Source organism: Bubalus kerabau, chromosome 1, assembly GCF_029407905.1.
Source record: "Bubalus kerabau isolate K-KA32 ecotype Philippines breed swamp buffalo chromosome 1, PCC_UOA_SB_1v2, whole genome shotgun sequence".
Classification (NCBI taxonomy): domain Eukaryota; kingdom Metazoa; phylum Chordata; class Mammalia; order Artiodactyla; family Bovidae; genus Bubalus; species Bubalus kerabau.
In genome coordinates, this window is record NC_073624.1 from 180,094,091 (window position 1) to 180,118,096 (window position 24,006).

The 24,006-nt window shown below is 49.9% G+C and overlaps 1 long non-coding RNA gene and 1 other non-coding gene across 4 annotated transcripts in view; one reads left to right on the top strand and one right to left on the bottom strand.

Moving 5' to 3' along the window:
- Nucleotides 1-4,740: 4,740 nt before the first annotated feature.
- TRNAG-CCC (transfer RNA glycine (anticodon CCC)) lies at nucleotides 4,741-4,813 on the bottom strand. Its single transcript has one exon. It is a non-coding gene; the product is annotated as a tRNA-Gly (tRNA).
- A 7,462-nt stretch (nucleotides 4,814-12,275) lies between these two features.
- LOC129624737 (uncharacterized) overlaps nucleotides 12,276-24,006 on the top strand; it is a 32,932-nt gene continuing 21,201 nt past the window's right edge. For 2 of the 3 annotated variants that reach the window (XR_008701136.1, XR_008701126.1), the window contains exons 1-2: nucleotides 12,276-13,087; nucleotides 14,256-14,988. This is a non-coding gene — a long non-coding RNA (uncharacterized LOC129624737). The remainder of the gene's footprint in view (nucleotides 13,088-14,255; nucleotides 14,989-24,006) is intronic. The other variant, XR_008701131.1, reaches the window with a different exon arrangement.

Genomic DNA, 24,006 nt, shown 5'->3' on the forward strand with positions numbered 1-24,006 from the left:
GCTGATGACCTTGGACCATGAACCCCAGGGCTGGAACAAGGGTGAGAAGTGAGGCTTTCACCACAGATAGCAAAATGTAAGGGGATGACAAAGAACTCTATTGTCAAGATGAATATTTTTTAAAACTTTATTTTTATTATTATTATTTTTTCTTTTGGCTGCGCCATGCAGCATGCTTTAACCAGGGATCAAACCCAGGTCCTCTCCATGGAGTCTTAACCGCTGGACCACCAGGGAAGTCCCAAGGTGAATATTACTTCAATGCAATGTTCTGAATAATTGAAATGAATGCAAAACGTTTATGATGAATAAAAAGGTAAAATTTTAAATGAAGATGGGATCTGTCCAAGTGATACGCCAAGACATATTGAAGCTTATCGTTGTTGGTTAGTTGTTAAGTCATGTCTAAATCTTTTGCAATCCCATGGACTATAGCGCACCAGGCTCCTCTGTCCGTGGGATTTCCCAGGCAAGAATACTGAAGTGGGTTGCCATTTCCTTCTCCAGGGGATCTTCCCAACCCAGGGATCAAACCAGAGTCCCCTGCATTTGGCAGGCGGATTCTTTATCACTGAGCCACTAGGGAAGCCACCAGAGAAGAAGAAGAGGGAAAAATCAACCTGTTCACCTCACTCACCTTACTCTAGTCCCATCCCTGATAAACACCCAGGATGCTCTGCCTGGGAGCTTTCTCCACAGGTTTCTCCATGGACCACAGGTCTGGACTGATAGGACGTTAACATGCCTGGGAATAATCCTTCATCACTTTGGGTGGATCGGTATACCAGCTCCCTCACCCCTCATATGGGATAACTAAAGTGTGTGTTCTACACACTCTGTCAGAGGTGCCCCACAGGGACTGAGTCCCAGGTGTTCAGAGCAAAAATGTGCTCATTCAGACTTTCAGCATTTCCTGTCCGCCCCTCTGTATCTCACTTCCCTTTTTCTCCACTCATGCTGTCCAGGATCCCCTTCTAATGAAGCACCTGCACTCAAATCCTTGTCTCAGGCTCTGCAACTGGGAGAGGCCAGTGATGATTTTTTTCAACATGGCAAGCACTATAATTCCTGGTTCCCCTCCTAACTTCTGGCCGAACCTGCTGCTTGTTTTTCCATTGCTCAGTCGTGTCCGACTCTTTGAGAACCCATGGACCGCAGCATGCCAGGCTTCCCTGTTCATCACCAACTCGCGGAGCTTGCTCAAACTCATGTCCATGGAGTCAGTGAGGTCATCCAACCATCTCATCCTCTGTCACCCTCTTCTCCTCCTGCCCTCAATCTTTCCCAGCACCAGGGTCTTTTCCAATGAATTGGACACCGAAGCTGGGGTACGTTTCCCTGGTTGGCAATACTCCATGCATGTTGTCGCAATCCTTACTGGCAGAACTGAGAGCTGTCAGCATGACCCAGAGGGGACAACTGGAAACTCGTGTCTAGTCTCTCGAGAGACTGACCCATGCACCGCTGTTTCTTGCTGATGTTAATCTCGATCTTTTTTTCCTGCGATAAACTGCAACTACGAGTGTAACAACTTTTCTGAGCTCTGTGAGTCCTCCTAAATCACTTACTCCAAGAGAGGTCTGTTTTGTGTTTTTGTTTAATATTTATTTATTTATTCGGCTGCATTGGGTTTTAGTTACCGCACACAGTATCTTCATTGCGTCATGCGGAATCTTTTGTTGACGCGTGTGAATTCTCTAGTCGAGGCCTGGGGGCTTAGTTGCTCCATGGCATGTGGAATCTTAGTTCCCTGACCAGGGATCAAACTCACATCCCTTGCATTGCAAGGCGGATTCTTTTTGAAAAGAAATTTATTTATTTTTTGGCTGTGCTAGGTCTTCGTTGCTGCGCGGGCTTTCTCTAGTTGTGGCACACGGACTTCTCACCGCAGTGGCTTCTTTTGCTGCGGAACAGGGGCTCTAGGGGGCTTCCCTGGTGGCTCAGAGGTTAAAGCATCTGCCTGCAATGAAGGAGACCTGGGTTTGATCCCTGGGTCGGGAAGATCCCCTGGAGAAGGAAATGGCAACCCACTCCAGTATTCTTGCCTGGAGAATCCCATGGATGGATGAGCCTGGTGGGCTACAGTCCATGGGGTCCCAAAGAGTGGGACACAACTGAGCGACTTCCCTTCCACTTCCACTTCCAGGAGCTCTAAGATGCCTGGGCTCAGTAGTTGAGGCTCCTGGGCTCTAGAGTGTTAGCTCCATCGTGGTGGCACATGGGCTTAGTTGTTCAGCAGCATATGAGATCCTCCTGGATCAGGAATCAATGAACAGTGTCTCCTGAACTGGCAGGCAGATTCTTTACCACTGAGCCACCAGGGAAGTTCCCCCGAGGGTGGTCTTGGGGGAATCTCCAGCCCAAGCCTCCATTCCCCAACCAGCTGTCCTCTTTGAGATCTTCATCACCCTTGTCACTGAAGGATATTCTTGCTCACTTGCTATTTCCTGTCTCTCTCGCTTGGATTGAGAGCTCCTGGAAGGTCAAGACCTCATTTGTGGTCAAGAGATCGTCCCTGCTCAGCCACTTTCTGGCCCTGTGACCCTGGGCAAGCAACATCTCCTCCCTTGTGTGTAAATGGGAACAGAAACCCATCTTGTTCCTTCTTAGAGTTGTCGGGAGATGGATGGGCTGATCTAATAATGGCCAGAAAGGCCTCTTTACAAGTATTAGCTTCTAAGCGTCGGCCAGTCTGTCTCCCCCATTATAAGAGCTCAGTTTGGCGGCTTAGTGGTCAGCAAAGGGGCAATGAATTAAAGCGACCTCTCCAAAGCCTTTGACATGGAGAGGGAGGAGGGGACCAGAGATCCCCAAGTGGTGGGGAGGAGGAGGGAACACAGAGGTCAGAAGATGGGGGAGGGTGTAATCCCTGCCTTGTGGCTCTGGCCACATAATGGCCCTGCCACAGCTATTTGGGGCTGCTTGGGGAGCCAGGCCCACTGTGGCCACCAGGGAGGCAGCCTAAGGAAGTGGCAGAGCTGTGTAGAGATGGAGAGGGTGGGGGAACCAAATCCCATAGTCATGGCTCTTAGGAGGAAATACGTGGGAGGCCTGGGGGGAAGATCTGGGCAATTGAAGCCGGGGCTGTGGGCCAGTCCCCAAAGAAAGCATGTGCCGGGCGGCAGTCGGTCTGGCCCAGCCTGGGAAGATGCCTCCTTTACTGCTGGATGCCTGGGAGATGCCTCTGGGCTGCTGGACACAGCCCTGACCATCCCCCACTCCCCGGGAGGAATGTGCCCCCTCCCCCGCCACTGCCTCTACACTCTTCCACATAAGGCTTTCGGGGGGCAGTGAGCGGGGCGGGGTGCTCACACCATATGAGTTCAGGACAAAGGAATCAGAAACACATGGACTGGATTCCCCAAGGAGGAGAAATTCTGGAAAGAAGACTGAAATGAAGAGAGTAGAGCCTGAAGGGGTGCTAGGATGGGGACCTGGGAGGAAGCAGGGGTAGGTGCCTGGCTCTGCCCGCGGTGATACGCACACCCCCAGGGCTCTCAAATCAGCCTCACCTGGGGATGAGGTCCGTCCCGGACCCTTGTGCAACCTGCTCCATCCCCTACCTCTCTGAGCCTCAGTTTTCTTCTTAGTGGCCCAGAGGCTCAGGTCAAAATTTTGGAAGTCATCCATATCTCTCTGGGCTATTTTCATCTTCTTCTCTTTTTTCTTCTTCTTGCTCCACATGCCGCACCACCCCCCAACCCCGCCACCTTCTTCCTCCTTTCCCCTTCTCCCCCTTCTCTCTCTCTCTCTCCTGCATCAGCAAACCCAGTGGTCCAGGGGTTGCTGACCACCAACTCCCCATTATGCATAATTCAACCACATTTCACCTCCTTCCCGGCCTCAATCATCTCCCACTTGGACCAGTGCCATCACCTCTGCCTGGATCTTCCAACTCAGACTCTCACGTCTCTACAGGCTGCTCCCCCAATAGTGGCCAGAGGACACCCTCCCCTGCTCAAGAACCCTGCTTGGCTCCCACTTCACTCAGAGCAAAAGCCAAAGTCTTCCCCAGGACCACCAGGCTCTGCACACTCTGCCCCGTCCCCTCCCTGCCCTCACCTCCTCCACTCTCCCCCTGGCTGTTCCTTCTGCCCCCCACTGGTTTCTTCACTGATCCTGGCATGCTCCCACCACAGGGCCTCTGCACCTGCCATTCCCACTGCCTAGTACCTTTCTACCCTAGATTTCTGCACGACTTTCTCTTCACCTCCTTCAGGTCTTTCCTCAAACATCACCTCCTCAGAGAGCCTTCCCTGACCCCCGACTTAAAATCGCATAATTTTTGGTAACACATCAGCATCTGACAACTCTGTAGATTTTCGTTTCTGATCTTGCTTCCTGTCTCCTCGTGAGAACATCAGTTTCACACAGGCAGGGTTTTGTGGGTTTTTTTGGTTTGTTTTCTTCCCCACTGGGCTCCCAGTGTGAAGAGTAGCTACTTGTTGATCTAACTGACTGAATGATGACAATCCCATCTGAAGATGGTTGGGGCAAGTTTTTTTCCTAGCTTTCTTGAAGTCTAATTTATATTTTGTTTAATTCACCTGGTATCTGCAGTCAGGTGATTTTTAGTAAGTTCAGGGTGTTATGCAACCACCACCACAATCTGGTGTTTGGGAACACTTTCGACAGTTCAAAAGTTCTCTCCTTCCCTTTTGGGTTTGTTTTGTTTTCTTTTCTTAAATTTTGTCTATTTGGCCACACGCCTGGTCTTAGTTGCAGCACATGAAATCTTAGTTCCCAGACCAGGGATTGAACCTGGGCCCCTTGCATTGGGAGTGCAAAGTCTTAGCCACTGGACCACCAGGAAAGGCCCCTCTCTCATTCCCCTATATAGTCTTTTCTCCACTGCCCCCTAGTTTAGGCAACCACTGATCTGTGTTCAGTCTTTTAAGCTTTGCCTCTTCTAGAAATTTCTCAAAAATGGAATCATACAAAATGTAGTATTTTGTATCTGGCTTCTTTCACTTGGGGTAATATTGTTGGGGATCCATCCATGTCGGTGTGCTTATCAATTCTTTGTTCTTTTTCATTGCTGAGTAGTATTCCATTGTATGGATCTACCACATTCTTTTTATTCATTATCAGACTGTATATCTGATAAAAGTCTTGTATCCATAATATATAAAAAGCTCTCAAAACTCAATAATGTCTCAATATCCACTCATATTTAAAACTCTAAGCAAGGTAAAAAATAGACGGGAACTTCTAAACTCGGATATAAGGTGCCTACCAAAAGCTCATAGACATTTCGGTCATTGCCACCGTTGGGCTATTACAGATAAGGCTGCTCTGGAGACTCGTATGCAAGTTTTGTGCAGAGTCTACTTTCATTTCTGGATCATATGGGACACAAATGTTTAACTTTTTAAGACACTGCCAGATGGTTTTCCAAAGCGATGGTACTATTTCACTTCAACACCAGAAGCAATGGAGGGTTCCAGTCCCTCCATATCTTAATACTAGGCATTATCAGTCTTTTTTATTTTACCTCTCCCAAATGGTGTGTGTGGTGGTATCTCATCATGGTGGTTTTAATTGCACGTCTCTAACCACTAATGATCTTGAGTATCTTCTCCTATTTTTATTTGCCATCCAAATATCCTCTTTGCTGAATTATCTGTTTAAAAGCGTTAAAAATTGTTTTTAAAAACATTTATGTATTTGGCTGGACCAGGTCTTGGTCGCAGCACACAGGATCTTCTACCTTTATTGTGGCGTGTAACATATTTTAGCTGCAGCACTTGAGATCTTTAGTTGAGGCATGTGAACTCTTAGTTGCAGGATGTGGGATCTAGTTCCCTGACCAGGGATCGAACCGGGGCTGTCTGCATTGGGAGCACGGAGTCTTAGCCATTGGAGCACCTGTGGTTGTTCAGTTGCCCAGTCGTGTCTGACTCTTCATGAGCCCATGACTGCAGCATGCCAGGCTTCCCTGTCCCTCACCATCTCCTGGAGTTTGCCCAAGTTCACGTTCATTGCATCAGTGATGTCACCCAGCCATCTTATCCTCTGTCGCCCTCTTCTCCTTTTTACTCTTAGTCACCATCCAGTAGTTTCCCAGAGCTGCAACTTTTGTTTTTTTTTTTTCTTTTCTGACTGTGCTGCAGGGCATGTAGGATCCCAGTTCCCTGACCAGGAATTGAACCCACATCTTTTGCATTGGAAGCTTGGAGTCCCAACCACTGAACCACCAGAGAAGTCCCTTAATTGAGGTTTTAATTCTTTTATTGAGTTTTTTTTTGTGTGGAGGGGTTTTGTTGTGGTTTTGGTTTTTTGGCCATGCTCTACAGTTTGTGGAATCTTAGTTCCCCAACCAGGGATTGAACCCAAGCTGCAGCTGTGAAAGTGCTGAGTTCTAATCACTGGATGACCGGGAAGTTCCCTGTTTTTGTTTTTTATTGAAGTATAGTTTCTGTACAATATTATTTGTTAGAGGTATACTATGTAGTGATTTATAATTTTAAGGTTATACTACATTATAGTTATTATAAAATCTTGCCTCTATTTCCCATGTTGTACAGTATCTTATTATTTAGTTTTTTAAAAAGTTATTTTTCAATACCTTGTTGCTGATATATAGAAATAGAATTTATTTTAAAGTATTGATCTTTACTCCAGTAAAAATTAGTTATTAAAAAAATTGACCTTGTATCCAGGGATTTTGTTAAAGTCACTCAGTTCTATTAGTTTAGCAGTAGATTTTTTTTTAAAGCATTTTTATTTTACTTTGTTGGGCTGTGCTGGGTCTCTGTTGCAGCATGCAGGCGTCTCTAGTCATGGTGCCAGGGTGACATATGGGATCTAGTTCCCTGACCAGGGAGTGAACCTGGACCCCCTGCATTGGGAGTGCAGAGTCTTAGCAACTGGACCACCAGGGAAGCCCCTAGCAGTAGATTTTATTATTTATGCAATGTACATAATAGTGTCATTCACTGACAGTGAAGGTTTTAGTTACTGCATTTCAATCTTTATGGACTTCCCTGGTGGCTCAGATGATAAAGAATCTGCCTGCCAATGCAGGAGACCCAAGTTCGATCCCTGGGTCAAGAAGATCTCCTGGAGAGCAGAATGGCTACCCACTCCGGTATTCTTATCTGGAGAATCCCATGGACAGAGGAGCCTGGCAGGCTACAGTCCCTAGGTTTGCAAAGAATCACACACAACTGACACTTTCACTTTTCAATCTTTAAATCTTCTATATTCTTTCTTTATTACCTTGGCTAGGTTCCCTATTGCAATGTTGAAGACGAGTGGTGATAGGGGCCATTTTCTCTTGTTCTAATCTCAGAGGGAAATCTTTCACTATTTCACAACTAAGTTTGATATTTGCTGTGACGTTTTGGTAGGTACCTTATATCAGAGTTTAGAAAATCTCGTCTATTTTTACCTTGTTTAGAGTCTTAAACATGAGTGGACATTGAGACTTATTATTGAGGTTTGAGAGCTTTTTACATATTATGGATACAAGTCCTTTATCACATATGTGATTTGCACATACTTCCTCCTGGTCTGTGACTTGTCTTTTCATTTTCCAAACATTTCACTTAAATGAAGTCCAAGTTATTCATATTTTCTTTTACAAAACATGCTTTTGGAGGCATAGTGCTAAAATTTTTTTGCCTAAGCCAAGGTCACAAAGATTGCCCCGTTTATTTTCTCCCAGAACTTTTATAGTTTAAGGGGAATTTTTGTTTTTGTTTTCTTTTGGATTTTTTTAAATTTTTGTTTGTTTGTTCTGGTTGCACTGTGCGGCTTGTGGGATCTTAGTTCCCCAATCAGGCCCAACAGTGAAAGCACTGAACGTCCTAACCTACTAGATCTCCGAGGAATTCCCTATAGTTTTAGGTTTTATATTTAGGTCTATGGTTTACTTCCCAGGTGGCTCAGTGGTAAAGAACCTGCCTGACAATGCAGGAGATGCAGGAGACCTGGGTTTGATCCCTGGGTGGGAAGATGCCCTAGAGAGGAAATGGCAACCCATTCCAGTATTCTTGCCTAAAAAATCCCCTGCATAGAGGAGCCTGGCGGGCTACGGTCCATGGGGTCGCAAAGAGTTGGACATGACGGAGCGCACATGCATGCTCTGGTCTATTCAGAATGACTTTTTGTGTAGAACGGGAAATAGAGTGTAAGAGCTCCCCCCATCCACTCTTCTCCTTCCTCTTCCTTTTGCATGTGTATATCCTATTCTTTGGACAATTCAAACGGGGGTTATTTTGGTTTCTGGTTGAGTGGGTACTTGGCTCCTGCTTGCCTGTCTGTAATTCTCCCACCAGGGTCAGGGCAGGACTGCAGGAGAGAAAACCATAGACAGGATGCCCAAACAGGATGTTGCCCAACCTCTCAGGGCTGAAATCCAGCTCAAGGGTCCTTATCGGCCCTTCCATCAACAGCTCTACTCGAGCCAGACCACAGGGCTTGCCACCTTCCTACAGCCCCTGGCTTGAGATCCAAACAGAGCCCGGTGCCAGCAAAGCCTGAAATAACCTCTGGACCCCTGTGCCTTCTCTGAGGGGGCAGACCCTGTGTCCGTAGGACTTCCTGGGTTATGTTGGCTTCTCAGTGATCAGCTTCCTTCCCTCTTGCCCTGCTCCAGTCAAGCTAGGTCACGTGCCCTTGTTCCCCGAGCCACTCCTGTTCCCACCAACCTGCAGAAGGCAGAAAGCAAACACTTTCCCAGAAGCCTTGCCCAAGTGCCCTGGATCAGGGTGGGGCTGGGGGCTTCCGGGAATGAGAAGCTCGAGGTATTATATTGTTCTCCCAGCCCTTCACCCAACCCATACCTCCCCCTGTGGGTCATGGGAGAAGGTCACAAACCCAACTGAAACCATTCACCTCAGATTGGGACCTGAACCCACATGGCCGGGGCTCAAACCTGGCCAAAATCCACAGTCTTCCAATAGAGATCACACAGCTGGTTTTGGGACCTAATGGAACTCAGGTTCTTGATGTCTCCTTGTAGAAAGAATTCAGTGAGAGACAAAGTGATAGGTAAGAAGTTGATTTATTTAGAATGAAACACGCTCCACAGAGAAAATGTGGAATGTCACAGAGGGCAAGTGCAGCCTCGAAATGTGGTGTGGGGCTGGGTAATTTCACAGGCTAATGAGTAGGAAGACCGTGAGCTCAGCTGCTAAGTCGTGTCTGACTTTTTGCAACCCCAGGCTCCTCTGTCCATGAGATTTCCCAGGCAAGAATACTGGAGTGGGTTGCCATTTCCTCCTCCAGGGAATCTTTCTGACCCAGGGATTGAACCCGAGTCTCTTGGCAGGCAGATTCTTTACTATTGGCACCTGGCGGGAGGATTATTCATCTATTTTGAGGAAGGGGTGGCAACTTCCAAGAACTGGGCCACCTCCCACTCTTGGGTCTTTGAAGGTCAGCCTTGGAAGTGCCATGGCACCTGTGGGTGTGTCACTTAGCTTGCTGATGTGTTACAATGAGCATATACTGAAGTTTAAGGTCTAGTGGAAGTCCACTTGTCTGCCATCTTGGACCCATTTGGTTCCAATCGGTTTATGTTGAGGTCTTGGGCTACGTCGTTCTTTTCAGTGTTCTGCCTTGCCTTCTTCCTTCCTGTTTCAGAACCTCAGGGAAACACGGGGAGAGGATGGTAGTGGGCAGATCAGCAGGGATCACGGTGCGTAGAGACCCAGCCTCTCTGTGTGTGTCTATGACAGCTGCTTTGTGGGTCTGACCATCTATTCTTTCCGTGAGTCTGGTCAGGTCCCATCTTTCCTCTGCTCAGAACACTCTGTGGACCCCATCTCACTCAGGCCAAAATCCAAAGTCCTCGTGGCCCACAAGGCCCTGAACAATTGGCCCCATTGCCTCCCACCCTCCTCCTCACGCATTTCCTCCAGCCACACAGGCCTCCTCACCGTTCCTCAAACACACCCGGACACAGTCCAGACTTGGGGCCTTTGTACAGGCCGTTCCCTCTGCCTTTCCCAAATATTTTTACTCCTTTTGCTTCAAGTCTTTGTTCACATACCATCTCCTGTTTAAAAAGATCTCAGCTCCTTAGGACTTCTCTGGTGGTCCAGTGGCTAAGACTCCCCGTTCCCAATGCAAGGGGCTGGGGTTTGATCCCTGACCAGGGAACTAGGTCCCAAGTGCCCCAACTAAGGATTCACATGCCTCAAATAAAATCTGGTGTATACTAACTATACATTAGTGTATAGTTTAATGAAGAAAAATAAGGTGTGGTATAGAGAAATTAAAGCAGGGGGAAAGGATAGAGACATTTGAGGAAAGGGAACTGAGTTGTTTTTATTTTTTAATATTTATTTATTTATTTGCCTGCACCAGATTTTAGTTGAGGCATGTGAATCCTTAGTTGGGGCGCTTGGGACCTAGCTCCCTGACCAGGGATCAAACCCCAGCCCTTTGCATTGGGAACGGGGAGTCTTAGCCACTGGACCACTACCAGTGGGGTGAGGAACGGTGAGGAGGCCTGTGTGGCTGGAGGAAATGCATGAGGAGGAGGGTGGGAGGCACTGGGGCCAATTGTTCAGGGCCCTGTGGGCCACGAGGACTTTGGATTTTGGCCTGAGTGAGATGGGGTCCACAGAGGGTTCTGAGCAGAGGAGAGGCGGGACCTGACCAGACTCAGGAATTTATTATTTTGGCTGTGTTGGGTCTTTGTTGTGGTGCACGGGCTCTCTAGTTGTGGCATGTGGGATTTTAGTTGCCCGACCAGAGATCAAACCCACGTCCTCTGCATTGGAAGTGGATTCTTAACCACTGGACCACCAGGGAAGTCCCTCTATACCACACCTTCTACTGTCATTATAATTCACGTCTTTACCTGGAGTATTAACTCCATGAGCACGAGGGGTGTTTCTGGTATATTTCCAGCACCTAAAGCAGAACCAGGCATACAGTAGGTGCTCAATAAATTCATTGAGTGAGTTGTCTCTTTCTCATTCACACTTTGTCCACTTAGGCCTGGTGGGGCCAGGCCCACCCCCATCACCAGGACCGAGCACAAGATCAGACCTGGTTCGTGGACACACTCCACTTTTTTCTGGCTACTGTGATTGATTCCTAAATGACACGGATCCCAGTCTGTCCAAAGCCAGGCAGCCCCAGGACTTTTGCCAGAGCTATTGTCAAAGTAGCTGTCTTCCCTAGAGTTTCAGGGCTGATAAGATATAAACCAGGGATTGTGAGGCCATTTAAACCCCATGGAAAATGGCTGTCTGAGTGTGAAGCTCACTAGAGGACAGCTCATTTGAGAGAAGGGCTTCCCTGGTGGCTCAGACAGTTAAGAATCTGCCTGCAATGTGGGAGACCGGTGTTCAGTCCCTGGTTTGGGAAGATCCTCTGGAGAAGGCAATGGCAACCCACTCCAGTATTCTTGCCTGGAGAATTCCATGGACAGGGTCCATGGGGTCACAAAGAGTTGGACATGACTGAGCAACTAACACACACACACACTTTTGAGAGGGGAACATTACTTTGTTTAAGCCTCTGGATCCAGTTGTGCCTGAAGCCAACATACCTTAGACTTTTCAGCTGTATGAACCATTAAATTATTAATATTTTTTGTCCTTAAGTCAATTTGGGTTTGAATTTTCACTTGCCACTGAAATAGTTCTGACCAGTTCCTTCTCCCTGCTCCCTCTTTCCATTCCTTTCCTTTCCACTTCCTTTTTTCTCTTTTTTCCTTCCTTCCCTTCTTCATCTTTCTCTCTCTCCCTCCATCTCTTTCTTTCTCCCTCCTTCCCTTTTTCCCTTCTTCCCTCCTATCCCTAATTTAATCCTTACCCCATTCTGGTCTAAACCATCATTCTTGCCACCCCTCCCGCAATGCAGCTGACACAACTGAGTCAAACTGCACTTTTTACCTTCCCTCCTAACAACCCTCCTCCCATCACCGCCTCCCCAGCCTCACCCCTCCCTAATTCAGTGCCTGTGTGTTAGTCACTCAGTCGTGTCCAGTTCTTTGCAACCCCATGGACTGTCTGTACTCCACTAGGCTCCTCGGTTCATGGAATTCTCCAGGCAAGAATACTGGAGTGGGCAGCCATTCCCTTCTCCAGGGGATCTTCCTGATCCAGGGATCGAACCTGGGTCTCTCTCATTATAGGCAGATTCTTTACCATCTGAACCACCAGGGAAGTCCCTACGGGACTCTGCCAAATGTGGGTCTGAAATCCAGCTCTCCCACTAGAGGGCTTTGTGCCCTGGGTAACTTCCACCTCCTTAAGCCCCAGTTTTCCCACCTGTAAAACAGGTGAAAACAGCCTGATGATCGTTCTCAGGTCTGCCTCCTTTCTAACTTCTTCTAATTGCTCACCCGAACTTCACTTCGCCTGCCCTCAACTCACTACCCTTGAGCATTGCTCAGAATCTTCATCTCCTGGGACCCTGCAGAAGGATGTCCCAAATCACCCTGAGCCCTGGGCGTCACCACAGTCATGGTCCAGGACTCTGATGGGACTGCTGACGTCATCCCTACTTTACAGATGAGGAAACGGAGCCCCGGGTCACCCAGCCTGCGTATAAACAAGGCAGTTTCTCAGAGGAGTAAAGCATGCTAGCCTGGAGAACTCAGGGGAAAGGAGCGGTGCCTGGGGAGACAGTGGTCAGGGAGGGTTTCCTGGAAGAGATGACATTTTGGGGTCAGAACTTCCCAGACACAGCATCATGGTGGGGGGCGGGGGAAAGGAAGCCAGGTAGAGGGCCTGCCAGGGCCTGAAGTGGGAAGCAGTGGGTGTGTCTAGGGGCCTGGGAGGGCATCAGGAGAAAAGCAGGGAGGGGGGCAGTCCTTGATCTCCTGAGGCCAGCAGAGGGCTCTGGGAGGAACAGAGCGGCCCCAGGTGCTGAGTGAGCCCCCACTGATGGAGCCCCCTCTGGGCCCACTGGGTCTCTTTTTTGCCTAGAAAGTGGATTCTCTGCCAGCAGACTGGTGGCTTCAGACCCTCCCTGTCCCACCGCTCTGATCTGCCCAGCCCACCCCGCATCTCCATGCAAGGAAATTGAGAAGATTCGAAGTAGAGGAGGGGCTTCTGGGAGGGGAAATATTTGGATTCTCCGAAGGCATGAGAATTGCCTGATTCCCAACCGATTAGGGGTAATTAACCCTTCGCAAGGCAGTAATTAAGTCTGTGCCTCTGAAACGGTAATTAGGAGCTCCAAGAGGCTCCGCCCCCCTCCCAAGAGGCAGACAATCCCCAATGCTGAGGCCAGCTGGGACTGGGGGCAGGGCTCTCTTTCCCTGGCAGGGTTGCAGGGTACTCACAGCCTGCCAGCCTCCCTCAGCACCACCCCATCCCATCCCAAAGCAGGGATGCAGGGACCAGCGCCCATGGAACCCAGGCATTTTCCTTTTGGGGTTGTCAGGCCACACAAGGAGACTTTGCTTTTGCGGGGCATGAAGTCAGGGAGATGAGGCTGGGCAAGGGGCCTGGGGTGTGGGGCTGGCAACAACCCTTAAGGGTTTTCCTCTCTGGCCAAGGGGAGCGAAGCGGAGATCCCAAATCAAAGTGGGTGAGGACCTCAGGGACACGGGCTGGCCACAGGGAGGATGGGGGCAGTCTTAGGGGGCTCAGTGAGGACAGGAGATGCCCACTCACCACGGCCAAGAGGCATTGGCCTCAGGAGTCAGGCTGACTGTGTGCTCTCCGGGTCTCCCAGGGAGGTGGCCAGGAGATGAGGAGCAGAGATGCAGAGTTCCTGGTGTGGGGCAACTGGTGCACAATGATCCCTGGGACACTCAGGTCCACAGAGACCCCCTGCTTTGCCCCTGCCCCATCTATCTAGCCCCCGGCATCCACCAAGCAGACTTCTTTTTAAAAATAATTATGAATTTAAGCTGTCTGGGGTCTTAGATGTGGCATGCAGGAACTTTGATCATTGCAGCTTGCAGGATCTTGGTTCCCTGATAGTGATTGAACTCAGGACCCCTGCATTGGAAGCACGGAGTCTTAGCCACTGGATCACCAGGGAATTCCCCCTCAGCAAGCTTTCTGAGGCCAACTCTAGGTCCCCACGTAGAGTCCCATTCCTCTCCACTACACATGCTCTTTGGTGGTATAACTGGAGTCAGTATCCTCAGAGGCAAATGCCTGGGAGAGGGAGGCAGGTCACATGGTCTGGGGTTTTTTCTCTGGTGTGTGTGGGGAGGTGGGGGGGCACTTGCTCACTTGTTCATGGTGGGTTGGGAGGATGGTATCTATGTGGAGCTGAGTGGTGATAGAGGGCTTTCAACTCAGTCTGAGGTTTATTCTTTTCTTCTCCAGCTCTTAGGAGACGACACCTCAAGGAGGGGCACGGAAGCAGGGAGACCTGTTGGATAGGGAGTGTAGGGTGGGATTTGTCTCCAAAAGAGTATTTGACATCCCACCTGACCTCTCCCTCCACCGCTCAGCTCTGGCCACCCTGATCCTTTCTTGTCCAGTACCTCAAGCTCCTTTCTCTCTGCCCCAGGACCTTTGCACCGGCTATGTCCTCCACAGATGCCTTGCCCCGGTCTTGGGGTGGCTGGGGCTTTATCCCTCTCAGTGCATGTTTAGTTGCTTTGGTCGTGTCTGACTCTTTTCGACCCTATGAGCTGTAGCCTGCCAGGCTCCTCTGTCCATGAGAATACTCAACTGGGTTGTCATGCCCTCCTCCAAGGGATCTTCCCGACCCCGGGATTGAACCCAGGTCTCATGTCTCCCGCGTTGGCAGGTGGGTTTTTTACCACTAGCGCCAGCCACCTGAGAAGCCCATATCCCTCTCAGGCCTCAGTGCAAACGTTGCCGCCTCCGAGAGCCCCCGCTACTCCGCTTATTCAGAGCAAGCTTCCTGTCCTCTTACATCCTTATGTTCACTTTCACCTTCAGAACACTCATCCCAACCAGGAACAGGCTCCTGGGTGGCTCTCCCCTTCCTCATTTGTGTTCCGCGAGACTGAATGTTTCAGAATAGCAGGGAGTTTTACCTATTATGTTCCTTCTGTGTCCTCTGAACCCAGAACAGAGTTCGGTACAGGTAAGTGCTGATAACTGCTGGTGATGGGAAGTAAATGGGCGACAAGATTACAATGTGGAAACAGTGGCTGGGAAAAGCGGAACGTGGAGGAGAATTTTGTAGACGGACGGCAGGGGCTGCATCCAAAACTGTTGAGCGGCCTCCCACCCTACAAGTCCTGGGTGGGGAGAGATGGGAGGGGCGACCCACTTTCCGAGTAGTCGCACGCACCTCCCCCCGGTGGCCCACAGGTGGCGCTCGCTCCGCGCACTTTTAGCGGCGGGAAGCACAGGTGGGAAAACCTGAGCTTTTGGTGGCTGAAGAGGCACCTGCTGATTTAATCCCCGCCCCTATCTTCCTGGGGTCAGCCCCTGGCCGCAATTTGGACGCCACCAGGGGTCTCAACTTCTGGGGGTGTCGGAGGCACGGGGACGGTGGGTCTGAGAGGAGCTGAGGGCTCCGCCCCACGTTTGGCTCTTGCTCACGCATAACGAGTTAAGCAGCCTGAGGAAGGGTACCTTGAGGGTAGGGGAAGTGCTTGCTCTGCGCATGTCCTGTCTTAACCCTTTATAAACTGGATCTGAGTTCCGTGCTTGGCCTTGGTGGGTCCTCAGAGCCTACTTGTTGAATACTGAATGGAGGGATCCCCACTTTACAGAAGGGAAAACTGAGGCTCCAGGAGGCCCGGGTTCACAGAGTTGGAAAATGGTGAGGCTGGGGTTAGAGCCCTGCTGCTGCTAAGTCACTTTAGTCGTGTCCGACTCTGTGCGACCCCATGGACGGCAGCCCACCAGGCTCCCCTGTCCCTGGGATTCTCCAGGCAAGAACAGTGGAGTGGGTTGCTATTTCCTTCTCCAATGCATGAAAGTGAAAAGTGAAAGTGAAGTCGCTCAGTCGTGTGTCCAAACTCCAGCATCAGATGGTCAAAAAAAAAATTAAAGAATGGATTTGTTAGTTATCCACAGGGATACAGGAATCCCTTTAGAAAGTCGAAATCTTCCCTGAACCTCATCTCAGGCCCCAGATGGTGATGGGGAAGGTTCCCTCCCACCTTGCTTTCTGTCCTCACAGGTGCCTACACATACCACCGGGGGCCCCTATATTTCTAGCTGGGGCCCCGGGCGTAAACTCCTCTCTCAGGGCCTCAGTTTCCTCACCTGTAAAATGGGCTTAATTGTCAGGGTTTTTTTGGGGGGGGGGTTGTTTTACTTTATTTCTTTTTTTTTTTTTTTTTTTTTTTTTGCTGAGCTGTGTCTTCATCGCAGTGCATTAGCTTAGTTGCTCTGTGGCATGTGAGATCTTAGTTCCCTGACCAGGGATTGAACCTGAGTCCCCCACACTGGAAGATGGATTCTTAAACACTGAACATCAGGGAAGTCCCAGCTTAAATGGTCACTGAGCTATCTCCCCAGATGGCTGTGAGTGTCCAGTGGATTATTCCCATGAAAAGCTCTCAGAGCAGTGCTTGGCACGTGGGCTGCGTCCAGACTGTGCAGATCCCCTTTGGCAATGCACAGGGGACCTGTGCGTCCTGTTGCCTAACACATCATTCTTGAACGTTCCTGCTATTTGCCTACTATGAGGGCCTGGTGCCTAGTGCATCTCTGTGGTCTGAGGCTGCCTGTGAACCCCAGTGCTGTCTGCATTGGATATGTGTGCATTCAGCTGCTTCTACATGGAGGTCAGTTCTACGTGGATGCCAAAGTATGCAAGGCAGTTGGGTTCCCATGGACTAGAGTTTCTCAGTCTCAGCACTCTTGACACAGGGGCTGGATCTTGCTTCGCTGTGGGGGAGGGGCCGTCCCGTGCACTGTAGGGTGTTAAGCGGCTTCATGTGCCTTGACCCACTAGATGCCAGTAGCACCTCCTCAGTTGTGACAACCGAAAATGTCTGCAGGCTCTGCTGAACATCCCCTGAGGGGCGCAACCACCCCCATTGAGACCTACAGCTGTATACCCTTCTGGTAGGTACCCACCCAGTCAGTGTACAGATGTGCATTTCTGCTTCTCTGTGAGTGCCTTGGGCTGGCTTCCCTCAGAAGCAGACTGTGACACAAGAGGGGGAAGGCACAGGGCTTGTTTGGGAGATAAAATGGATGCTTGTCTTTCTGCCAAATTTCTATGTTCAAATCCTAACACTCAATGTGATGGTATTAGGAGGTGTGGCCTTTGGGAGGGATTAAGTCATGAGGGTGGAGCCGTCGTATAAAAGGGACTCAGAATGGACATGAACACACTGCTGTATTTAAAATGGATAACCAACAAAGACCTATCCTATAGCACATGAAACTCTGCTCAGTGTTATGGGGCAGCCTGGATGGGAGGGGAGTTTGGGGGAGAATGGAGACATGTATATGCATGACTGAGTCCCTTTGCTGTCCACCTGAAACTATCAAAATATTGTTCATCGGCTAGACACCAATACAAAATAAAAAATTTTTAAAAAGGCACCCAGAGAGGTCCCTCTTCCTCTTTCTGCCACGGGAGGACAGAGCATGAAGTTGGCCTTGTTTGAACCTCAAAGGGAGCTCTCACCAGAACTCCACCATAATCTCGGTCATCCAGTTTCCAAAACTGTAAGAAGGAAATTTCTGCTGTTACAAGCTACCCAGTCTAGGTATTTTTGTTAGAGCAGCCAGAACAGATGAAGACAGGAGATGAGGGGGAAAACTTGACGGGGTGGATAGAGTGCAGAGGGGTGGGGAGACAGGCCTTGCAGATGCTCCAGGGGCGCCTGGAGGCCCATGGACCATGTAGCTGCGAGGAGAGGGAACAGAGGTATTTATCCGCCAGCTCCTTTCCCACTTGGACTAAGGCCTGGTTGCTGGGGGCGTGCATTGGTGCACGTCTGGCTCCTGGCCACAAGCACTGCACTGGTCAGGGGCCTGGAAGTGGGCCAGGCTTGGCAGCATCTGCGTGGGGGTGGGGGTGGGGTTTCTTTACCTTCCCGTGTGGCCGTTCCTGGGGGAGGGTGTGGGCTGCGGGCTGACTGGAGCCGGGCTGTGCGGCAGCCGGCTGTGTGTATATTTGGTGTGCCAGTGTGTGTTTATCTGCCGTGCATGTATTTGCGTCTGTATTTATCTGGCGGTGAGTGTGCGACGTCTTTGTTTTCCCTTCTGCTCCGTCTCCGCGTACGTGGGGGAGACTTCTGTTTTTAATCAGGGGCCAGGGAACCGTCTCGTCGCCACGTTTGTGATGGCGATATTAATTTAAGGCCTATTGGAAGCGATCTTTCTGAGTCTTCGGTGAAGTGGGACCCTACCCTGGGAGCCTTCTAAAGGGAGGGGCAGCAGAGGGGAATCTTCCCTGCTCTTTGTGTGCAGAAGAGGGGAAACTGAGGCACGTGGCTGCAGAAATCTTCTCCCTAGGCAGCCAAGGAAAGGAAGTTTGCAAGCAAACCATTTTACAGGCATAAAATCTTTTTATTTATTTATTTATTTATTTTTGGCTGCATTGTCTTCCTTGCTGTGGCACAGGCTTTCTCTGGTTGCAGCAAGTGGAGGCTACTCTTCCTTGCCCTTGGTTAGCTTCTCGTTACTGTGGCTTCTTTTAGTCTAAAGCACAGGCTCTAGGTGGTTGGGCTTCAATAGTTGTGGCTCACAGGAGCTTCGTTGCTCTGGAGCATGTGGAATATTCCTGGACTAGGGATTGAACCTGTGTCCTCTGCATTGGCAGGCAGATTCTCATTTACTTTACCACCAGAGAAGTCCAACATGCATACACTCTTGATGATTCTCCTTGCATGTAGAAGAAAAAAAGACTATTGGCCCCATTTACAGATGATAAATGGAGAAGGAAATGGCAACCCACTCCAGTGTTCTTGCTGGGAGAATCCCATGGACAGAGAAGCCTGGTGGGCTATAGTCCATGGGGTCACAAACAATCGGCCATGACTGAAGTGACTTAGCACGCATGCACAGATGAGAAAACTGAAGCTCAAGGGATGGGACCCAGAGCTCACATGAAGCCAGAGGTTCTTGGCCTCTTGCCAAGGCTGGTCGTGTTCTTTCAAATGAAGGGACTTCCTCGGTGGTCCAATGGTTAAGACTCTGCCTTCCAATGCAGGGGTTTGTGGGTTTGATTCCTGGTGGGGGAACTAAGATCCCATGTACCATGGGATGCAGACAAAAAATAAAAGAGAAAACAAAACAAATGGCAAATCCCTTCTGAAGCTGTCCAGGGCTGCTTGCTCTTCACCTGCGCCTCTGTTTCCCTGCTGGTCACCAGGAACCCTTCCCTGCCTGCCTGCCCTTGGCAGTCTGAATAATCCCCATTTCTAGGAAAAGTGCCAGCTTTCTCATACTTCTCTTCCTTGGATGCTCCAGGCCCAGGGGCCTGGATGGCTCTGTGAACACAGATATTACTTAGCATTAATTAATTACCCCTTGTGGGGTGAGGGTGGTGCCTGTGGATGCCCAAGCTCTGAGACACCTAGAGGTTGACTTGGGTCCCTGGTATGGGTGCTCTAAGCCTGGAGTGGGAAAGGGCTACCCGTTCCAAGATGCTCCAAGTTGTTGTTGAGTCACTAAGTCATGTTTGACTCTTTTGTGACCCCATGGACTGTAGCCCTCCAGGCTCCTCTGTCCATGGGGATTTTTCCAGGCAAGAATTCTGGAGTGGGTTGTCATTTCCTCCTCCAGGGAATCTTCCCGACCCAAGGATTGAACCTGCATCTCCTGCATTGGCAGGTGGATTCTCTACCACTGTGCCACCAGGGAAGCCCACACCAAAAACAAAACAAAACCAAACTAAACTAAACTAAAACCGCCTAGTGATGCCACATTCTAGTGGAAACAGAGCTTCTGTGTCAGGGAGAGCTGCCGAAGCTTTCTTCACCCATCCCCTGGGTGCTGAGGACTGAAGTGATTCTCTCAGGGATCTGGTTTCCCTGGATCCTAAGGAGGCTGGGAGATCCAGGTTGTGGTTGATCTGGAAAGTGACCCCAGGAAGCAAGGTTAGGGGAGAGGCCGAATAAGGGAGGGAAGGCATTGGATGAAAGTGTCTTCACGACCAAATCTCCACTGCAGGCAACTTCGGCTCAGTCCTGCCAGGGAAATGCTGAGACACCAAGTAGAACACACCTCTCAGAGTTTCCCCACCGGGGGCCATGGGAGCTGGGGTATTTGCCCCCCGCTCTTCCCCCATCACTGGGCAGGGACTGGTCCAGCAGTATGCTTGCTCTCCATCACCTTCTGCCCAGCCTGGCAATAGTGCAGCAGCCGGGGGTGGGTTGTCGGAAGCTGTGGGGTCAGTGTGCCCAGAAGTGGAGTCCGTTGGGGATACAAATGGGCGCTGATGTTCCAAGGGAGCAGAGACAGACAATAAACAGTACAAGTAAACCACAGGGCATGTTTGGAGGGGTATGAGTTGGAGAGAAGAGGGGCAATGAGGACTTCCCTGATGGTCCAGTGGTTAAGAACTCGCCTGCCAATGCAGGGGACACAGGTTTGATCACTGGTCCGGGAAGATTCCACATGCCACAGAGCAACTAAGCCCATGTGCCACAACTACCGAGCCTGCACCCTAGGGCCCATGCTCTGCAACAAGAGAAGCCACTGCAATGAGAAGTCTGCACTGCAACTAGAGAGTAGCCCCCACTCGACACAACCAGAGAAAGCCCAGGCGCAGCAATGAAGACCCAGCACAGCCAAAGATAAATAAATAAAATTTAAAAGGGGGGAGGGTGCAATGAGGTAGAGCAAAGCGAAGTCGAGGATGCTGTGGGTGTAAGTTACTGACTCCGAGCTCGGCCTCCCATCAGTTCAGTGCAGTCGCTCAGTCGTGTCTGACTCTTGCGACCCCACGGACTGCAGCATGTCAGGCTTCCTTGTCCATCACTAACTCCCGGCATCCCATAGGCGACTAATAAATGTTCTGTGATTCTGTCTAGTCCGTGAAGATGGAGAGAGAGGCGAAAGGGTGAGGGAGAGAAGCTGGTGTGGAATAGGCACCTGGGCAGGGTGGGAAGGGAGGGAGGGAAAGGCTGGTAATGATGTGAAAAGTAATCGGCCCTTCTCTCTGGGAGGCGGTGAAACTCTAATTAGAATGAAAATGTGGTTTAATGAGGATGAAAACGGTAATTGTGCTGGGCAGCACTGTAGTCCCCATGGTGCCACTTTCCCAGGGGGCCCTTTCTGGGCCTCTGAAGACAGAGATGTGGATGAGGGGGACTCGGGGCTGCGGAGGGGTGTAGTTGGGACCCCATCCCCACTCCCAGAGGGTCCTCCCAGGTGACACCAGGTAAAGACACCACGCAGAGCCCTACCTGCCCCCGGGGCTGGTTCCAGGTGCCCTGGGGCCCTGCTTTTCCATCTAGCCCCTTATCCTCAGTGGTGGGCTTCCCTGGTGGCTAGACTGTAAAGAATCTCCCTGCAGCGCCAGAGACCAGGGTTCGATCCCTGGGTCGGGAATATCCCCTGGAGAAGGAAATGGCAACGCGCTCCAGTATTCTTGCCTGGAAAATTCCACGGACAGAGGAGCCTGGAGGGCTCCAGTCCATGGAGTCACAAAGAGTCGGACACGACTGAGCGACTAACACTTTAACACTATCCTCAGTGGTAACACAGTGGAACTGAGAAACAGTGATGTTGTTTATTGAAGACCTACTATGTGCCAGGCACCGTTCCAATCCCTTTATAGATGCTGACTCATAGAATCCTTAAAATTCTCTCCATTTTACATATGGCAATACTGAGGCACAGAAAGGGACTTCCCTGGTGGTCCAGTGTTTAAGAACCTGTCTTGCAAGGAAGGGGAGGCGGGTTCGATCCCTGGTCAGGTAACTAGGATCCCACACTCCGCAGGGTATGCCACAATGACAGACCCGCATGATGCTGCTAAGACCTGGTGCAGCCAAATAAATATTAAAAAACAAAACAAAAGACGCACAGATAAGAATATACTGAAGAGTGGTCGGTTCAAGCAGCCAAGGCCATTCTTTCTTCCTTAACCATATGTTTGCTGGGGGCGCCAAGGGATTGACTGCCATCAGGGTCAAGGGACCCGTCCTGCCTGCCTCCTTCCTTGTACAGTTTTTCCATAACTATGTTTGAGGGACAGCCATTTCTATTTTGGGGCTTCCCAGGCGGTGCTAGTGGTAAAGAAGCTGACTCCCAGTACAGGAGACTTAAGAGATGTGGGATCAAACCCTGGTTGGGGAAGATCCCCTGGAGGAGGGCCTGGACACCCACTCCAGTATTCTTGCCTGGAGAATCCCATGGACAGAGGAGCCTGGTGGGCTATATTCCATGGGGTCGCAGACCTAGCACCCATTTGTGTTTATCTGCTGCTTCGACTCTTCTAGAGGAGATGGACGTGGCTGAAGAGGGAGACTTTGTGTTCAATGGGCGTGGCTTGGTGGAGAGGTGGGTGTGGCTGGATTTACCAATCACTGGGAGCCCAGAGGGTAAAACTGCTGCTGCTGCTGCTGCTAAGTCGCTTCAGTCGTGTCCGACTCTGTGCGACCCCATAGACGGCAGCCCACCAGGCTCCCCCGTCCCTGGGATTCTCCAGGCAAGAACACTGGAGTGGGTTGCCATTTTCTTCTCCAATACATGAAAGTGAAAAGTGAACGTGAAGTCGCTCAGTCATGTCCGACTCTTAACGACCCCATGGACTGCAGCCTACCAGGCTCCTCCATCCATGGGATTTTCCAGGCAAGAGTGCTAGAGTGGGGTGCCGTTGCCTTCTCCATTTGCCTGCAATGCAGGAGACACGGATTTGATCCCTGGGTCGGGAAGATCCCTTGGAGAAGGAAATGGCAACCCACTCCAGTATATTTGCCTGGAGAATTCCATCGACAGTGGAGACTGGTTGGCTACAGTCCATGGGGTCACAAAGAGTCAGACATGATTCAGGGACTAACACTTTGATTTTCACACTTTCCAAGCTCGGAAGAAGCAGAAGCTGAAAATTGCCCTGTAGAATCTGGACAAAATGCTGGGGGTCCTGACTCCGAGGCCTGAACTTTCTTGCCATGAAAAAAGCCAAGAGGTTTTTCAAATGTTGGTCTGAATAAAGACTGAGGTTTGTAAGATCTCACTGGTCCCCACTTTTGCTTCTGAAGACATCACCAATAAAGTACTGCCTGTTATGAGGTCTTGTTGGAAAAGAAACCTTGGAGCTTCACTGGTGGCTCAGTGGTGAAGAATCCCCCTGCCAGTGCAGGAGACACGGGTTCGATCCTTGATCCAAGAGGCTCATACATGCCATGTAGCAGCTAGGCCCCTCATGCGCCACAGCTGTTGAGCCTGTGCTCTGGAGTCTGGGAGCCCTGAAGCCTGTGCTCTGCAACAGGAGAGGCCACCACAATGAGAAGCCCCTGCATGGCAACTAGAGAGTAGGTCCCGCTCACTGCAACTAGAGAGTAGCCCTCACTCACCACAAGTAAAGTCCGAGTAGCAACAAAGACCCAGCACAGCCAAAAATAAATAAAGTAAAAACAGAAACATTTATTGAGGCCAGAAGTGCAATACAAACAGACTTGTGTGGCTTTTCAAAATCATCCCAGGTCAAGGGAAATTAGGTTTTTGACCACATGTATGGCAGACAAAGCATTAACAGCCTTAATATATAAAGAATCCTTATGGTTCAATAAGAAAAAGACAAATGTCCCAGATATGATATTGGCATAGGGCTCACAAAGGAATGAAAAAAATTCAATAAACCTCTGTAAAGATGTGTCACCTGATCAGTTATCAGTTAAAGGATCTCTTTTACTTGTCAAGTTTACCAGCATGTGTGAAATTTTGAGAAGACACACTGGTGCACTCTCACGGGAGTGTAAAGTGATACACTGGAGGCCAGTGCAGATATTTGTAGTAAACATTTAAGTCTGTAAAACTCTCTGACCCAGGAAGTCCATGTCTAGGGATATGCCAAGATTTATAAAGAGGAATGCAGAGTGGTTAAGTGCCCCAGAGTCAGATGGCCATTGTTCCATTCCTGGTTCCTTCACCTACAAGCTATGTGACCTCAGGCAAATGACTTGATGTCACGGAGCATATCGTGAAGATTCCCTGAGGTAATGTGTGCAAAATT